The 12,579-nt window shown below is 39.4% G+C and overlaps 1 protein-coding gene across 1 annotated transcript in view; it reads right to left on the bottom strand.

Annotated features, from left to right (window-relative positions):
- KCNH8 (potassium voltage-gated channel subfamily H member 8) overlaps positions 1 to 12,579 on the bottom strand; it is a 388,965-nt gene that overhangs the window by 41,139 nt on the left and 335,247 nt on the right. The window lies entirely within an intron of this gene.

The raw sequence follows: 12,579 nt of genomic DNA, 5'->3' as shown, positions 1-12,579 counted from the left end.
TTGAACAAATTTTAGAGAACTAGTTGGCCCTACATGATGTATCACATTAAGAAAATGAAGAACAGACATTACCAGTAATTAAAGTTGATTCTTGATTTTTTGTGTATATATTTTAAGAACCTTAAAGGCATGTTGGCTGCGTGCAAGGCAAACGCCCTACCCACTGTGCTATCGCTCCAGCCCTACCGAGAGTATTCGATATGCCAGACACAGTAACAACAAAGTCTCCAATGGAGACGTTACTGGGCCCGCTCGAGCAAATCGACGATCAACGGGAGGGCCTTTACCTTTACCTTAAAGGCATACATTAAATAACCAAAACAAGACTTTAAAAGGCCTACTTTTTCTTTTCTACTGACAATGACAAAGATGTTGCTCTCATTTCTCTGTCAAAGAAACTTTCTCTACCTAGATCTTTTCTGTTCCTTAAAAGGATGCCATACTCAGCATGGTTAAAGGCATTTTTCACAAATCCACAGCAAACATCATACTCAATGTTTAACCTGACAGTCTCTTTCTAAGATTGGGCTCAAGTCAAGGCTGTTCACTCTCACCACTTATAGTATTGGAAGTCCTGGTCATAACAATTAGGGCATAGTTTGGAAAAGAAGAGGTCAAACTCACTTTTTGCACATAACATGATACTATATCTAGAAAACTAAAGACTCTACAAATAAGCTCCTAGAAACAATAGATGTGCACAATAAAATGGTAGGCTACATTTTCAATGCACAGAAATCCATGGCTTTCTGTATGTCAATAATGCAGTAGAAGCGAGACAAAACTGCTTAAATAACATCACAATATACAAATGATAGGGCTGGAGCGATAGCACAGCGGTAGGGCGTTTGCCTTGCACGCAGCCAACATGGCCGACCCGAGTTCGATTCCTCCGCCCCCTCGGAGAGCCCGGCAAGCTACCGAGAGTATCTCGCCCGCACGGCAGAGCCTGGCAAGCTCCCCGTGACGTATTCCATATGCCAGACACAGTAACAACAAAGTCTCCAATGGAGACGTTACTGGGACCGCTTGAGCAAATCGATGATCAATGGGAGGGCCTTTACTTTACTTTTTACTTTACTTTATTGTGCCTCTGAAAACCAAGGACCTTGGAATCAGCTTAACTAAAGATAGGACAAAATAGATGAAAGTTTTATACAAAGAAAACTATAAATTCTACTAAAAAAATAAAAGAGAACCTGAGGAGATAGCAACACATTCCCAATTCATGGATTGGAAGAATTAATATAAAAATGATCATCTTATCCAAACCACTACACAAGTTCAGTGCATCTCTGTAAAACTACCTATACATTTAAAAAAGGCACAGATAAAACATTGTTGAATTCATGTCACTGTCACTGTCACTGTCCTCCCGTTGTTCATTGATTTGCTCGAGCAGGCCCAGTAACATCTCCAGTGTGAGACTTGTTATTACTGTTTCCGGCATATTGAATACATCACAAGTAGCTTGCCAGACTTTGCTGTGTGGGTAAGATACTCTTGGTAGCTTGCTGGGCTCTCCAAGAGGGGTGGAGGAATCAAACCTGGGTCGTGTACAAGGCAAATGCCCTACCCACTGTGCTATCACTCCAGCCTATTTTACTATTTTTAAACAGTTGTGCTGAGGCCACACTTATAATCGCAGGAGCTATTTTAAGGGTTTTGCAATGTGTCCCTAGTGTACTTTTTCACAGTAGGCTAAGTATTCTCAGAATGGGATGTTCCTGCCTCAGTCCATCTGCACAATGGTGCTCAAAATATGATTCTATAGCCTACTTTGGAGCTCACAGTAGGATAGGGCCCAGAAAAATAGCTCAGGGTCTTAGAATGCTTGTGTTGCAAACATATGTGGCTTTGAAATCCCCAGTGTCTTATATGAGCTGAACATGCTTCTGACAATTCTACTGTCTGTAACCCATAGCACCGCAAACAATAACCTGCCACATAAAAGTAGGTTATATGTAAGCACCACAAATGCTCATCCTCTGGCATTGCAACTAAAAAGACATGCATATGCCAAGACCAGGAAATGTAACACCTGGTAAGCACCAACCATAACATGTCTAAGAGAATGGCCCCTGGTGAATACAGACGCAAATACCTAGTATCTGGAGGAGTGGAAACTTCAATGAGCACATGGGAAAGCTGAATTCATGTGTGGCAATAAAACTCCTAGAAAAGTCAAAGCAATTCTAGGGAAAAAGAAGATGGGAGGCTTCTCTTTCTTCAATTTTAAATTCTACTATAAAGCTGTAGTGATCAAAACTATATGGTACTGAGGTAAAGAGATACAAGGGATACACATGATAAACTTTAGGTACTTGTATAATGCCCAGAAGAGAGAGAGAGAGAGAGAGAGAGAGACAGAGACAGAGACAGAGAGACAGAGAAACAGAGACAGAGACAGAGAGAGAGACAGAGAAAGAAGTTTCTGTCATAGAGGTGGGTTGGTAGGCAGGAGGGAAACTGAGTACATGGTGGTGGGAAATTCACACTAATAAAGAAATGGGTGTTAGAACATTATATGACTGAAACCCAATCACAAACGACTTTGTAACTGTATATTTCTCAGTGATTCAATAAAAAGATAAACAAATGAGACTACATCAAACTAAGAAAGGTCTGCACTGCAAAAGAAATAAGGACCAGAATAAAAAGATTTCTCACAGACTATTTGACTATTTACCCACCACTTAACTGACAAACGGTTGACATCAAAGATATACAAAGCACTATAGAACTCTACAGAAAAAAAGACAAAACAACCAACCTACCCCATAAAAAATGGGGGAAGAATAGAAATGTTCTCAAAGAAGACAGATGTCCAAAAGGTATCAAAGAAATGCTCTGCATCACTTATTATCAGGGAATGCAACTCAAAACAAACATGAAATATCATCTCACACCAGTGAGATCAGCACACATAACAAACAGCAAAAACAATTCATGTTTGGCAAGGATGTAGGGAAAAAAGAAATTCTCATTCACTGATCATGGAACTGTCAACTGATTTAACCTTTCAGGAAAACAGCATGAACACTTCTCAAAAAACTAGGAATTTAATTCTAATATGACCTAGCAATCTCACATTTTTTGCATTTACCACAAAGGGTTCAAAAATGTATTCAGAAAAGACATTTGCACTCCTGTGTCTATGGCAGTACTATTCACAATAGTCCCAAACTGGAAACAGCCTAAGTGTTCAAGAATAGATGAACAGAAAAAGAAAGTATGGTACATATACACGGTGGAATACTACTTGACTATAGAAAAAGATGAAAGCATGAAATTTGCTACTACATGGATGGATCTGAATAATATTGTGCTGAATAAAGTTACAGAGAGGGACAATTACAAATGGATATAATTAAATATAGTAGGAAAACAAGAAATGCTCAAAAGCAACAAGACTGAGAATTGGCTTTTAGCAGGAAGTTAATAACTTCAGGGAGAATGGGGGTGTGGGGGGAAGGTCGAGGATAGTTTGTGGGTCTGGGGACAGTAGGACAATGGTGGAGGGGGCTGATATTCTAGCAAGAGTGTGGTGTCAGAATGTTTTACTCATGGAACACTGCCATTATCAATATTGTACATAGTGGTGCCTAAAATAAAATTAGAAAAGAGACAGAGATCATAAACTTATTAAGCACAAGTTTTCCCCAAATTGCTCTCATAGCTCAAGAGTTGCCATCCCAAGCATAAAAATACACTTTTCCTAGCATGAGACTAGGTGAGATATCTAATATAAAGAAGTAATTCTGTCATTCTATTCATTTCTCTATCAATAATTTAGTCTAATTCAATTAAAAATGAAATATTCTCAAGTTGTTCTTATATACAAATAGTCAATAAAATGTATGTTAACTCAAGCACAACTTCATCTTCTTTTATCTGAATTCAAATGCACAAATTTCAAGGGTTTGGAATTAAAGAATACTCCAAAATTCTCTAAAATTTTTTTTAAAAACTTGAGAAATGCAGGATGATTTTGAGGGGGAATTTTCTCCTGATGAATTTTGTAAAGAAAAAGGAACAAAATATAATCGACTCTGAAAACCCTAGCCAAAATGGGTGTAGAGGGGACCTTCCTCAACATAATTAAAGCCATCTACCACAAGCCTACAGCAAGCATCATCCTCAATGGGGAAAAACTGAGAGACTTCCCTCTAAGATTAGGGACGAGACAGGGATGCCCACTCTCTCCACTGCTATTCAATATAGTACTGGAAGTACTTGCAATAGCGATTAGGCAGGAAAAAGATATTAAGGGCATTCAGGTAGGAAAGGAAGAAATCAAGCTCTCACTATTCGCAGATGATATGATACTCTACTTAGAGAACCCAATAACTTCCACCAAAAAACTCCTAGAAACAATAGACTCGTATAGTAAAGTTGCAGGTTATAAAATCAATACCCAAAAGTCCATGGCTTTCCTATACGCAAACAGTGAGAGAGAAGAAAGCAACATGAAAAAAACAATCCCGTTCACAATTGTGCCCCAGAAAATCAAGTACCTAGGAATCAGCTTAACTAAGGAAGTAAAGGACCTGTACAAAGAAAACTACAAAACGCTACTTCAGGAAATAAAAGAGGACATGAGGAAATGGAAAGATATCCCCTGCTCATGGGTCGGGAGACTTAACATTGTCAAAATGGCAATACTACCAAAAGCATTGTATAAATTCAATGCAATCCCTATAAGGATACCCATGACATTCTTCAAAGAAATGGAGCAAACACTCCTGAAATTTATATGGAACAATAAGCCCCCACGAATAGCTAAAGCAATTCTTGGGAAAAAGAAAATGGGAGGAATCAACCTCCCGAACTTCAAACTGTACTACAAAGCAGTAATAATTAAAACAGCATGGTACTGGAACAAAGGCAGAACTGCAGACCAATGGAACAGGGTTGAATACACTGACATCTCTCCTCAATCATATGCTCATCTAATCTTTGATAAAGGTGCAAGTAATGTGAAGTGGAGTAAGGAAAGCCTCTTTAATAAATTGTGTTGGCATCACTGGACGGCTACATGCAAAAAAATAGGCTCAGAACTCTGCCTAACACCATGTACAAAAGTAAGATCAAAATGGATTAAAGACCTCAACATCAGACCAGAAACCATAAGGTACATTGAAGATAAAGTTGGCAAAACCCTCCATGACATTGAAGCTAATGGTATCTTCAAAGATGCCACGCCACTGGCCGAGCAAGTGAAAACAGAGATAGATAAATGGGACTATCTTAAACTAAGAAGCTTCTGCACCTCCAAAGAAACAGTGACCAAAATACAAAGACAGTCTACAGAATGGGAAAGGATATTCGCCGAATACACATCTGACAAGGGGTTGATATCCAGGATATACAAAATACTGGTTAAACTCCACAAGAAGAAAACATCCAACCCCATCCAAAAATGGGGCAATGAAATGAACAGAAACTTTCTCAAAGAAGAAATCCGAATGGCAAAAAAGCACATGAGAAAATGCTCTACATCATTAATCATCAGGGAGATGCAGATCAAAACCACAATGAGATACCATCTCACACCTCAGAGACTAGCCCACATTCAAAAGAACAAAAGCAACCGATGCTGGCGTGGATGTGGCGAGAAAGGGACACTCCTTCACTGTTGGTGGGAATGTCCACTGGTTCAGCCCTTCTGGAAAACAGTATGGACGATTCTCAAAAAATTAGAAATTGAGCTCCCATTTGACCCAGCAATACCACTCCTGGGAATATATCCCAGAGAGGCAAAAATGTATAGTCGAAGTGACATCTGCACTTGTTTGTTCATTGCAGCACTCTTTACAATAGCCAGAAACTGGAAGAAACCTGAGTGCCCAAGAACAGATGACTGGTTAAAGAAACTTTGGTACATCTACACAATGGAGTACTATGTAGCTCTTAGAAAAGATGAAGTCATGAACTTTACATACAAGTGGTACAATATGGAAAGTATCATGCTAAGCGAAATGAGTCAGAAAGAGAGGGATAGACATAGAAAGATTGCATTCATCTGGGGGATATAAAGTAACAAAGTAAGAGATTAATACCCAAGAATAGCTGAGATCAGCACCAGGAGGATTACTCCATAACTTAGAGGTCAGCCGGGTATCCTAGAGGAAAGGGCAGTTCAGATAGAGAAGGGAGCACCAAATAAAGGATGTTTGGAGGATCCTCCCAGGAGGGGAGATGCATGTCGAAAGTAGACTATGTACTGAACATGTTTGCCACTCAATGCCTCTTTTGCAGACCACAACACCCAAAAGGAGAGAGAGAACACAGGGGATTGCCCTGCCACAGAGACAGAGGGGATGGGGGGATGGGGGTGGGAGGGATATTATCCATGGTGGTGGAAAATGGGCACTGGTGGAGGGATGGGTATCTGATCATTGTATAATTGAAACCAAAGCACAAAAAATTGTAAAGCTACAACTTTAAAAAAAAATAAAATACAATAAAAAAAAAAAGAAAAAAAAATATAATCGACTCAAACATGAAAGTTTTGTAGCGATAGCACAGTGGTAGGGTGTTTGCCTTTTGCATGGTCAGCCCGGCCGAGGCAGGTTCGATTCCTCCACCCTTCTCGGAGAGCCCGGCAAGCTACCAGGAGTATCTTGCCTCGCACGGCAAAGCCTGGCAAGCTACCCGTGACGTATTTAGTATGCCAAACACAGTAACAACAAGTCTCAAAATTACTGGGACCTTATTGGTCCCGCTCGAGCAAATCGATGAACAACGGGAGGACAGTGAGACAGTGAGATCTCATGGTGATTCAATTAAAAACTTTTTAAAAAAGGAAAAAAAATATACACTGTTATTTGGAGAAAACGAACTAGAAATCTCTCTACACTGGAATATGGTTCTAAGGATTTCAGTCTTAAGGAGCAATGTACCAAATCAATGACTTGGGAGTTCAGCAGGGTAATCAGAGCTAAAAGAATTTACACAGTTTAAACTCATTATATTGAACTGAGATCCCATGCCCCCTAATGACCTGCTTCTGATTAGGGTACAATGGCTCCTGGTTAGCTTTTAAAATCAGCTACTATGTAATTGTAAGGAAACACAATAGCTGGTTTCATAAGATTTTCAGGATACATGCTGAGTACTTTAGTTCCAAACCAGGTCGGTGAAGAAAGATGCTCAATTTAGTGTGAGAAGTTTGTGCATCACAACTCCCGATGGCACTTTTAAGAATAATGTGAAATGCCTAATTTGCTGCCTAGAAGCCCGCTGTCGACTATACACTAACAAAAAAGGTGAAGAGCCCTGTATGCTGAAGATGGTGTTTGAACTAGTATAAAATGTACTACTTTGCTTACTTTGGACAAGTACATTGAATCACAGAAAATAGATTTTACTGAGACTATGATAACACATCACTGGCAGCCTCTATGTAAGTAAATATACTCATTTTTAAAGTGAAAGGAATATTAATGTTAACGTTAAGAATACAGCCTATCATATTACTCATGCTTCTACGAAAGAGCCAACCATTTCTATGTTAGGAAGAAAGCTCCTCAGTACAGGCAAGAGCAAACATTTTATGTTGCAATTTTGTTTCACTCAAAGATTATTTAGAACACCACAAGAAAGACATTACTGACTTTATATGTTGAATCCAAACTAATCTTTGTGAGAATTATAATGGTATTATACATCACTGAAATTTAAGAAGCAACACGCCTGATCTGGCATTTTCTCTCTTCTGGTAGTACTCCAGAAAATTCTCAGAACAAAAACTGTCAAAGTTACAATGTGCCTGATTTTTCTCATTTCCTTTCCTGAGTCTCTTTCTTAATGATATTTCTTGGAATATTTGAACAAATCTTGTTGTAATTATTGTGGAGGTAACATGGTGTGAATGTTTGTGCTTCGGCTGACAAAGTTATGTCCCTCCACCACCTCCAAAATTCTAAAGAATCCCCACTGCTCCATACACTGTCCTCATGTTACTTCCATGCTAATCTTAATAACATTTTTATTCAAAATAATTTGGTGAGGGTAAGAATCAATATCAAGTTATTAAAAAAGTCTGAGCTTTTATCATAGGAAAAACTTTTTCTTTGGCTTTAAAATAATGAGGAATTTAGGGGCGCACTTAGTGGGGAAAGGTGATGCCCTCATTTTAGAATTATCACAATACAATCTAGATAACAAGGGACCATGTCCAAGTTTGAGAAAAGTCACAAAGAGAAACTCGTTCTTATAAAGTTGTGAATAGTGAATAAAGCATATCCACTTTAAATAGGCACAACTTTGTGTGTGTGTGTGTATGTGTGTGTAACATTTTAACTTGGACTCACACATAATTCTTGTAGTGCCACACACAAAATACGTTCATATAACTCTCTTCATAACCAAGTTTTCTCTCCAAGTTTTAGTGCTATTATCTTCATCTTAATTCATTCAGAACTCCTAAACCCTTACATTTAGTTGGGGAAAATACCAAAGGGATGAATTCAATTTTTTTGGAGCAAATTATTTAGAGAAATTGAATACAGACGTTAAGAATGTCTGTCTGTCTGTCTGTCCTCCCATTGTTCATCGATTTGCTTGAGCGGGCCCAGTAACGTCTCCATTGTGAGACTTCTTGTTACTGTGTTTGGCATATTGAATATTCTCGGTAGCTTGCCAGGCTCTCCAAGAGGGGCAGAGGAATCGAACCTGGCTCGGTCAGGCTGGCTATGCGCAAGGCAAATGCCCTACCACTGTGCTATCGCTCCAGCCCACGTTAAGAATAAATTTTAGTTATCAATAAATTTGACAGATTCATGTTCTGATCAGCTGGTCTTAAATGATACCAGGCTTACATATTCAGCAAGCTATACTCATTTGCCACTCCTCACAATTTCCTAAAAATACTAAAGAAATATCACACGTGCCAATTCTGTTTTAAAGAGCATTTCCACATATAAAGGCCAGATAAAAACCAATCATGAAGGGCCAGAGAGATAGGATAGTGGGGAGGGCACTTTTCTTGCACACAACTGACCTAGATTCAACTCCTGACACTGTGTATGGTCCCCTAAGCACTTCCAGGAGTGATCCTTGAGCACAGAGCCAGGAGTAAGCCCTGAATACTGCTGGGTGTGCCCCCCCAAAGATAAAGAACCAATCATGAAATAAAATACACAGAGAATGAAAGAAAATCATTTGATTTGGCTGCACACACCCCTCTTAGTCTTTGAGAGCTTTCTTAAACTTTACGAATAATGAAAAGGTAACAGAAGAAGGTTTGTGACTCTGATGGGTTAATTGCTCACTTGCTGTGTCCTCCTAGAAACACAGCTTGAATAGATTCCCCAGATTTGTGCACTTAGATTGAACTGCATGACTAATTCTGGGCAATGGAATGTAAGAAATCTATGCAATTTCTAGGTTTGCATGTGCCTTCATAGCCTCTCTCTGGATTGGTTGGCTTTTAGCTATAAAGTTCTTACTTGAGGGACCAGAGCAATAGCACAGCAGGTAGGTGTTTGCCTTGTATGGGTCCGACCTGGGTTCAATCCCTGGCATCCCATATGGTCCCCCAAGCACTGCCAGAAGTAATTCCTGAGTGCAAAGCCAGGAGTAACCCTGGCATATCGCTGGGTGTGACCCAAAAAGTAAAAAAAAAGTTCCTACTTGAGAAATTTCAGTCTCAGATGTCTGTCAGGCCTAATTCTAGCCACTAGTTAGAGGAAACCTGGATCCCTGAATCAGCTGCTGAAAATTTACGATTTGTCTATCATCTGTATATTGTGATATAAAGAAAACACAGTACCTAAGATTTTATTCAACATATTATATTGTCACTGAGACTTGTGAATTTTTATTACAGTTTTTAGTCTGACTTCACTGAGACTTGTGAATGCTAGAGTGATAGCACAGCGGGAGGGCGTTTGCCTTGCACACAGCCAACATGGCCGACCCGAGTTCGATTCCTCCGCCCCTCTTGGAGAGCCCGGCAAGCTACCAAGAGTATCTCGCCCGCACGACAGAGCCTGGCAAGCTCCCCGTGACGTATTCGATATGCCAAACACAGTAACAACGAAGTCTCCAATGGAGACATTACTGGGCCCGCTCGAGCAAATCGATGATCAATGGGAGGGCCTTTACTTTTACTTTACTTTATTACAGTATTTAGTCTGACTCAACTGAAGGGGTTTTTTTTTTTTTTGGCAGTCACCTAGATGCCCACTGAAAGAAAGCAGCTTGATCCAAGTCATATAACACCTACGTGTATTGATTATATTACCTAGCATTCATTGACCTTTGGGATATAATTATTTTTTTTGGATTTTATTTTATGTGTGGTGATAACATTTTGTTTATTTTTTGGAGGCCTGTCCAGTGATGCCCAGGGCTTGCTCCTGATCAGGATCATTCCCATAAGGGCTCAGAGAACATATGGAGTTCTGAACCTGGGTCAATCACGTGTAAGATAACCACCCTACCTGTTGTAATAGTTCTCCAGACCTCAGGACACAGCAATTTTTTTTCAGAGCAAAAGGAAGAAATATTTAATTAAGAAAAATTCATCTAGGGGATTGGAGAAATAGTACAGTAGGTAAATCGCTTGCCTTGGATGAGGCCAGGATTTGATTCCTAGTACCCAATATGACGGGCTGGAGTGATAGCACAGTGGGTAGGGCGTTCGCCTTACAAGCGGCCAACATGGCCGACCCGAGTTCGATTCCTCCGCCCCTCTCGGAGAGCCCGGCAAGCTACCGAGAGTATTCGATATGCCAAACACAGTAACAACAAAGTCTCCAATGGAGACGTTACTGGGCCCGCTCAAGCAAATCGACGATCAACGGGAGGGCCTTTACCTTTACCTTACCCCATATGACAGAGCCCTGAAAGGAGTGATTGCAGCATTTTTTATTTATTTATTTATTTATTTATTTGCTTTTTGGGTCACACCCAGCGATGCTCAGAGGTTACTCCTGGCTCTGCACTCAGGAATTACTTCTGGCGGTGCTCAGGGGACCATATAGAATGACGGGAATCGAACCCGGGTCAGCTGCGTGCAAGGCAAATGCCCTACCCACTGTGCTATTGCTCCAGCCCCCAAACACAACATTTTTTATTGAGGAGGAAGGCTGACTAATAGTTTCCTCAAACCTGTAAAAATTTATAATATGAACATATTAGGACTAGTCTGATTTGGGACTGTTTATGAATGCTGACAAAATGTTGGGATACAGATCAGCCACCATATGCTCTGCTTTTAAAGACCTTAATCTTCAAGGTGGAAAATATAAGTGGGATTACCACATCACTAAAAGCTTAGAGTCCTGCAGATGTTCATCTCAGAATTTTCCTTTATCATTTTCCTCAATGACATGGAAACCAAATCCTTTAAATCCTAATTTATTCAACAGAAATGCATCTCCATGGGTTCATCTACCCTTAAAGAGTTGTCATTATCACTACATATTGGGCTTTCAATTCACAGTTTTAAGGTACTTTAATTTACCCTTTAACTTGGCACTTTGTTATTTTTATATTTTTGACTACTGGGTACTATTTTCTCCAAAGTTGCCACTCTTTTGGTGCTCCATTCTGCTCTCAGGATCACTTCTGGAAAGGCGCAGAGGATCATCTGGAGTGTTGGGGATCGAACCTGGGCTTAAGTGGTGAGCAAATAGATGCCTCAAATGTGACAAAACTGTGGGCCTCCCAATATGCCTACCAAGTGCAGTCTGCATGGTGGTGTAAGCAGACTGTCTCTGCCATATGTCATTCTCTCTGCTGTCTACACCCTTTTGGGGAATTTCACAGGAAAACACCATTAAAGATGTTTATCCTGGGACTTTTTAAATTCATTTTTAATATTAATTTACACCAACTTAGCTCATTTACAATCATACCACCCGCTGACTGTATGCCCTAAATATTAAATCTAAGTTTGGCATTAGAGAACTAAAGGAAGAAATGTAACACTTGTTCAATGCTGGACCATGACATTATTAGACTAGCACAATTCAAATAGCAACAGACCAAAAAAAAAACCCTGAATTCTTATTAATATCATACATAAAAGTTAATTCAAAATGGATCAAAGTCTTTGATATCAAACACAAATCTATACAATATATCAAAGGAAAGATAGGCAGAACTGTCTATGATGTTGACTTCAGAGGCATCTTCAATGATTCAAGATTTGTGACAAAGGAACAGAAGTAAAAAATAAACAAATGAAACTATATCAAATCAAACAGTATCTACATTATGAAATAAATCATATCTGAAATAAAACTATGCCTGACAGACTGGGAAAAATATTTATGTGCTACACAACTGACGAAGGGCTAATTTGATTTATGATACTCACACACACAAAATAAAAACCCCATCAAAAATGGCAAGAGTTGCTGAGTAGATACTTCAGAAAGAAAATATACAAATGGCCAATAGACATATGAGTAGTGCTCTTCATCACTAATATCAGGGATATGAAAATCAAAATGACAATAAGGTATCATCTCACTTACATTATTGAGAATGGCATATTTCAAAAAGATGAAAACAATCCTATACCAGCAGAATTGTGGCTAAAAGAATCCTTTATCCACTGTT

The sequence above is a fragment of the Sorex fumeus genome, unplaced genomic scaffold (genome assembly GCF_029834395.1).
Source record: "Sorex fumeus unplaced genomic scaffold, SorFum_2.1 ptg000072l, whole genome shotgun sequence".
Classification (NCBI taxonomy): domain Eukaryota; kingdom Metazoa; phylum Chordata; class Mammalia; order Eulipotyphla; family Soricidae; genus Sorex; species Sorex fumeus.
Note: the sequence above shows the minus strand (reverse complement) of the source record. Positions and strands in the feature narration are given on the sequence as shown.